At 46.7% G+C, this 7,231-nt stretch overlaps 1 non-coding gene across 1 annotated transcript; it reads right to left on the reverse strand.

Annotated features, from left to right (window-relative positions):
- Positions 1–5,013: 5,013 nt before the first annotated feature.
- On the reverse strand, positions 5,014–5,085 carry TRNAE-UUC (transfer RNA glutamic acid (anticodon UUC)). The gene has a single exon. It is a non-coding gene; the product is annotated as a tRNA-Glu (tRNA).
- Positions 5,086–7,231: the final 2,146 nt, after the last annotated feature.

Consider the following 7,231-nt stretch of genomic DNA (forward strand, 5'->3'; position numbering starts at 1 on the left):
GGGGAGTAAGGGAGTAAATAAGTAAGGGAGGGAGTAAGTAAGTAAGAGAGTATGTTGGGTACTGGAGCAGCAGCTTATTAGTGGGCTAGGGGAGGGGAGGGTGTTTGTCCGCAATGTCAAACAATTGCCGACACCCCCCCCACCCTTCCTAACCCACTAATAGGTTGCTGCACCAGTACTCAACTTACCCCCTCTCCCTTACCTAAAAAATCATTTATCGATATCAGCATTTTCTCGCAAACCTTGAGTTCGACCTTTATTTTTTGGCTCTCTCTTCCATTCCTTTTTCTTATTTTCTGTCTTAGTTTTCATGCAATGCCTGTGAATTGCTGTACTGTACTACGGTATGTAGCAACAATATTGTGCATTATAAGAATTGAGGCTCTTCCTTGAGGTCTATGGTACAAATAAGCGCAATGAAATTTTATATAGTAGACAATCCGTTAATAAAAGTAAGAAAGTCGCGATTTTAACAATGCACCAACTTATGAATTGCTATAGAATCAAAGGCGAAAACGAGGACGCAAACCTAAAATGAAAGCAGCCAAATATACCTTAAGTTCGTTGAGTTTTCACACTCATCTGATTCCTCGGCGTCAGGCGGTTTTGTGGGTCGTGATTAAAGTGGTTTGGACGTTAAATGAAGTTGAATGTAAGCTGACCGCAATCTTTTTCTCACCGTGCCTTAATGCAGGAAGGGAAAACTGGCTCTAATTTCCTTCACGCTCATGCAAAAACTTCCAAGCTTGGCACGATTCAATTATTCACCGGATTTTGTTTTTTTTGCGAACAGGTAAACGGAGGAGCAAGAAAATGCTATAGACCTGTAAAGGCAACAGAAATTACTTGATGAATTCATGCGCATCGTGATCCAGTTTGTCAAACCCACATTGACGGACGTGATTGACAGGTGGCATTATTCGAATCACAATCTTGTTATTCTCTTCTTGACCCTATTTCTCAACTTTTTAGAGCATAGAGAGGTGATGTTAAACACAAAATACCCAAAGATAGAGCCAATCTCACTAATAGTAAAAGCCATTCACTTGTGTACTTATGAAAATTGTAAGTTCAATAATATTTTAATTTAAAACAAACGTAAAATGGCTTTCTGTTGGTACCTATGTTTACGAGAATAGCACGTAGAAAAACAAATCCACTGGTTTTATGGAATTAGAAAAGATTTGGTTTAATTTTTCGTGGGATAGCTTACGTGCTGGCTTCCCACCTAGAAGGCCCGGGTTCGAAACCAACAGGCGGAAGATATTTTTGAGTGGTACCCCAATCCCCTCTTGAGGTGCTTTGTGGAGAGCACTTGTGATTGAGCGCGTCGTTAGTCCGTCGAATGAGGTCTTAAGCTGCGGACCCCTTGGCACCTTGCGTTAAAAGAGTAGGCTAATGCCAACGCTGGGTTTCTCTCTGCCATTCATCCTTCCCTACTACCTTTTAGCATAAATCCTATAAATTTTATAATCAATAAGAATACCCTATGTAACAAGTCTTTCAATATCCATCTTAGTCAAAATTCACACTTACGTAAATTTCTCCCCTGATTTCTGCAGTCAGAGAGGAGAACTCTCTGTCCCCTGCCACGAAGTTTGACCTGCATAGATGTCCCCCATTGACGTCCAAGTTCTACGTCCAAGAGCTAATGCCACAAAACCCTCTCTCTCTCTCTCTCAAGAGTAATCTCAATCTCATTAACGCCTTCTTCCATTGTCCACCCTGCTTCATTTCTCTGGATCAGTGCTCTTAATTCTAAAAGCCAAGCATTCAGCATTCCTTTTCTTGATTTACTTTGCTTCAAACTAACTTCTATCGTAACAACGATGACTATAGGATGATCCACCGTACTTAGGTACGCGCCATGCAGGTGCCAGTCCTGTTATTTTGAAGACATTAATATGTATTCTCTGCATGAAACTTGGCTTCATATGCCGTATAGCGAATTAAATTACGCAAAAGAAGAAATAGTAAACTGGAAAAAATTTAATATCTCACTTCCCAGAATCTGCCTATGGACCATTCCTTTGATTTGCGTTGATGTCTTCCATTTGGAATAAAATATTTTCCCACCGTTTTCGCATGAAATATTTAATTTTCTCATGTCTCTCAAATGAAAAAGTATTTTTTTAATTTTGATTTGATTTCGCCATCCAACCGGAAATAATAGTCTGATGTCTCATTTACACGTTTAATTCTTTTTATGACTTTGTCTGTTCTTATTTATATTCGTGAACAAATGGGATCTTGCATGAATTGAAATGCCAAAACTATTTGAAAATCTACGCTGGATTGAATTTAAAGGGATTTGAGAAAGGCGGAATAATTAATTATACTTTGGAAAATTCAGGCCACTGAAAGCCGAACTTTATCAAAAGCCACTCTATGCTTAATTAATTTTCTTGATTCATAAGTAATACCGTAAACCGTGTAGTTTTCTGAACGCCTAGTATCTTAAAAGTTATACTTTTTTAAATTATTATTATTATTTTTAAATATATATTATTTATGTTATAAGGACATTTATTCAGAAAAACAACTTTTTAACCACGGACGAAGTGTGTCCATTACCGGGGGCAGCCACGTCCGTTGCACCAATGCTTTAGCGGAATGTTTATTTGAGGTTCTCAACTGTGTGAATTCCACGATTAGGGTGGTCATTATGAAGGATTTGAAGCTCGGAAAGAGCCGAAAGTTCAAGGTGATCAGATTTATGCCGGTAATGGCACCACCACCGAACACGTCCCAGGTTTTATAGATCTTTTTCAGAGCTTCCCATTCTCTGATTATATCGATGCATACAAGGATCAGATGCGCGACGTTGTCTATTCGACCGCATGACGTACAAATGGGCGAATCGGCTAGCTTTAGGTGATGCCTCACTTCCCTCGTCATGACTATGATAGCGATTAGGTAAAACATTCCACTACGTGCCTCATCGTTAGCCCTGCTGGTCGCCCAGTTTTTCCAAGAAACCTTTCTTCTGGATGTATTTTGTTGCTGCTCGGTAAGCGCTCTTACAAAGAGGGTCTTGACCCTAATTGCTTCTCCATCTCGCAGGAGAGAAGCTACCTTTTTCGTTTCTTCAAATGCCCTCCGGTGGCATTCGTCGCGCTCAAGTTCCTACCACACGTCGGCACCGCCGAGGATGCGCAGGCTGAGCTTCGCGTAGACCACCTTCGCCTTAAGAGCTGTATCGGTTAAACTGAGACCACCCTGCTCAAACGGGCCATAGAGCTGGTTTCGGAGCACTTTCCTTACGTAGCCATTCTAGATCATTTTGTTGGTCGCTCTAATGAAGTATGCATTGTAATTAGCGGGTAAGGGCCACATATGGGCCACATACTATATCCTTGAGAAGACATTCTGGTTCAGGAGGCGGATCATGATCGGGAGGGAAGGGAGTGAAACCTTTCCAACGCTCCATTTTACATGGTGGTCAATAGTTCCCCAGTTTCGCTCAATTGTGGGAGCCAACTCCTCCCACCAGAATCTAAGATTTTGAGCGAGGGCGCTTCTGACCAACCGATGGAGGTCGAGGGCCGGTTGCCCTTCAGCAGCAAAAACCTGGATTTCCGGTTGTTGAGGAGGATACCGCCCTACTCATATGACGTTAATATGTCGTGGGCTAGAGCCATGTGGAACGGGTAGTCTACGAAGAGGGTTATGTCGTCAGCGTATGCGACGCCCAGGCAGACGGCGCCTTGACGGCGTACCCCGATTCCAGTGCTCTCCAGTCGTCTGAGTAGGGGGTCTAAGGCAAAGGCGAACAGCAGCATTGACAGCGTGCAGCCCTGCCGAACGGAGTTAGTGATCGGAATGGGCGGCGAGGTGGCATTCTTTATCCTAATTATAGGGTATATTCCCGTGTATATCGTTGAGACGGCACGAATGAAGTACTCGGGGAAGGCCATCGTTTTGAGCACGGTTAGAATCCATTCGATCCGGACCAGATCAAATGCTTTCTCAAGATCAAGGGCCAGCAGTGATAAAAAACGATCGCCATACAAGGGCGCGGAAAAAATAATGTCTCGAATTAAAAGTGCTGCATCGAAGTTGTTTCACATTTTCGACACGGCGTGCTGGGATGGAGAGAGGACAATGCCGGCAGCAGCCGTCATTCTATATCGTAGGACGTGCGCCAATATTTTATAATCTACGTTTAAAAGGGCGATTGGCCGGAAGTCGTTGAACGACTTTGGCCACGTCTTCTTTGGTATAAGCGGTATCACGGTGGTCCGCTGACTTGTAGTCAGCGAGCCACTAGTTAAAATGCTGTTGAAAAGGTGGGTTAAAATAGGTTTAAAACATCCCAGTACGCTAAATAAAATTGAAAGGGTAGGCCCTCCAAGCCGGGTGCTTTGCCCTTTGGGGACATGGAGGAGACGAAGTCCAGTCCGTCTGAACTTATGTCTCGACATTAATCGTCTTTTTGATGTGTGCACAGCGTAGGAAGAGGGGGCGTGTCTCCCTCCTTCCACGGAGGATACCTGTTAAAGGTGTTTCGAAAGTGCCGGGCCGCTTCCCTGAGGAGGTCGGTGTCACCGGCGGCAGATTCTCTGACAGGGATTCTACATCTACTTAATACCCCGCAAGCCGCCGCAAGGGCGTGTGGCGGGTGGTGTTAGGACACCACCCGTAATTTAGAAAAGAAAAAGAGAAAAAAACACCGCATGCAACCACAAAATCATATATCCACAAAAAAAACATGGCATGCATTCATGCATGAACACTTATACCCCACACACATGCAAAGACTCAATCTACATCTTACATACCCATGCACCTGAAAGTATACCTAACAGCTTTGCAGTGTTTAACTTTGCTCCGACTTGTAAATTCAATGTTTTCAATATTTCTAAAGTTACTTCGGTTTCTTACTATTATGATTTCTAATTTTTCGGGAAAAGAATGAGTATTTGTACCTATCTGTCCTGGAATCTATCTCCCTTAGTTTATCTTTGTGGTCTGATCTACCTAAATGTCCACAAAGTCAGCTGAAAAAAAATGTTCCCATGCCGGGAATCGAACCCGGGCCTTCTGGGTGAAAGCCAGATATCCTAGCCACTAGACCACATGGGACTCTGTATACGCCAGAGCCTGAGTTAGATTTCATCCAGCGCCAAAGCTCAAATGGCATTAGGGGGCCCCCTATATTAGTGCCCAGTTCTTTTTTCCACTTTTGGGGAGCGTATTTTTGGAGCTCGTGGCCCAGTATAATTTTTTTAGGGACGACACTTGGGCGTGGAAACCCTCCGGCCTCACATCCTTACGCAGGATCTCTTCTAGCGCTCGGTGGTAGAAGGAGATGGCGTAATTTCTTTCCCTACGCCACTCAAAGGTTTACCTTTTGATGTGGGTGATAATGCGGGGTTTGAAAACCTCGTCGCACCATACAGCGAGGTCGGCATTGGGACGGAATGCCGCGATCAGTTCACTCACCCGGGTGCAGATAGAATCGCGACGAGTCGCGTCCTCCAACACGCGGAGGTCCATGTGCCACACGGAGCCGTAGCGGTGGACGTGCGCGCCCGGGGTTGTGTCCGGGCACGTAACTCTCATGATCACCGCACAGTGATCAAAGAAGGACACCGGGAGGGTATCGACTGTCTGGAAATTATTCTTTAGGGATGCCGAGACGAAGAGGTAGTCAATCCGCGTCCGAGAGTTAGGCCCTGATCGAAGGGGGCGGGACCGGCGCAATAAGAACCCACTGCGTCAATCGCTCCAATGGAGTCGAGCATCAGTGAGGGTACCCGGCTTGGATAGTATGTCACCCTATCCCTGTTCGAGGCACTATCCTCTCGGCGGTAGATGGAGTTAAAATCTCCGCCCAATATGGCCTTCCCCGAGAAGGAATATAGGTCAGGGAGGAGAAGTTAATTGAAATATGTTTCGCGCTCTGCCCTCGCGCGCTCACCGGAGGGAGCGTAGAGGTTTGTGATATGGACACCATTCACCATAACGGACGTTATTCGGCCCGAGGCGTGGCGGTGAACATGAGAAAACGGAATGCCATTTCGGACTAGGGTGGTGGTGCCAGAATGAATTTCGACGAAATTGCCGATAGCCTGGAAGATGTTTTCATCCTAGACTATGTCCTCCTTTACCTCTTGAAGGAGGATTACATCAACCCTAGGATCACGGAGAAAACGTTGGAGGACTGCAATTTTTAAGGCGCTATAAACGGGAGCAATATTAAGCGAAATAATATTCATTGGTGGAATGAGAGGACAGCTATAGGCACCGGACACCACTTACCAGAGGCCTGGTCGTGGCTTACGTCACTTCGGTCGCGGCTCGAACCTGGGCGACGAGTGCTTCGCCGCTTCCCGGGACGCTTCGTCCGACGGGTCGACAATCGAGGTCTCGAATTGTCAGCGCATACCTCCCCCCGACCTCGTCCAAAGAGGAAGAGCCAGCCGTGGTCTCTACGAAGAGCGGGTTACTCGGCAGCGTTCCACGGGGGGCCTTCTTTGATCGAGCACAGCTTGGGACCGTCCCAGCCCAGGAGGTGGCCTCAGGGGGAGCCGGGGTGGCGGACCGGAGGTCATCTGCCAAAGGGGCACCGTCGGGAGAAATCAGAGGAGATCGATCGAATTGGTCTGCCTTTAGAGGAGCCCTGGGAAGATTGTCGACACCTTGGCTGTCCTCAAAGGAGAAGGACGATGAAATATCTGGGATTGTTGACGTCGACAAAGTTTTACTCGTACATAGTTCAACTTCCGCGGCCGGTGATACTTTCTTGAGTTTCCGTGATAACGGAATCGAGGTGCCCGCCGTTGGGGAAGTGGGGCAATCGAAATCGGATGCATCCTCCCCCGCTGTCTCACGTGATTCTCGGGGAGTTGGAAGCCCGTGATGCAAGGATTCCGGGTAGAGCGCGTCGATGGCGTGGCCAGAGAAGGGAAGGACGCAGGATAATCCGTCCTCTTTTGACGGGGTCACGGAGATAGTGGCTGGTGGTCGTGAGAGTATATCCGAGCTGGTAGGGACCGCAGCTTGATCGATGTTCGAAATCAGCAGTGCAGTGTCGTCCGTCCTCTTCTTTTTCGGATCCCTTTCTTCCGTTTACGACTTTCGCTCCCTCTGAAATTTACCTCCAAGTGGAGGGGGATGCGGGGGCTCGGCGAGAACATCTGGGGGCGCACCCTCGATAAGTATCAGCGACCGCGCCCTCTCCTCCACAGGCTTCTCAGGCTCATCCACCTCCTCGGCGGTGTTCGGG

Source organism: Hetaerina americana, unplaced genomic scaffold, assembly GCF_022747635.1.
Source record: "Hetaerina americana unplaced genomic scaffold, ioHetAmer1.1.p SCAF_9, whole genome shotgun sequence".
Lineage (NCBI taxonomy): Eukaryota > Metazoa > Arthropoda > Insecta > Odonata > Calopterygidae > Hetaerina > Hetaerina americana.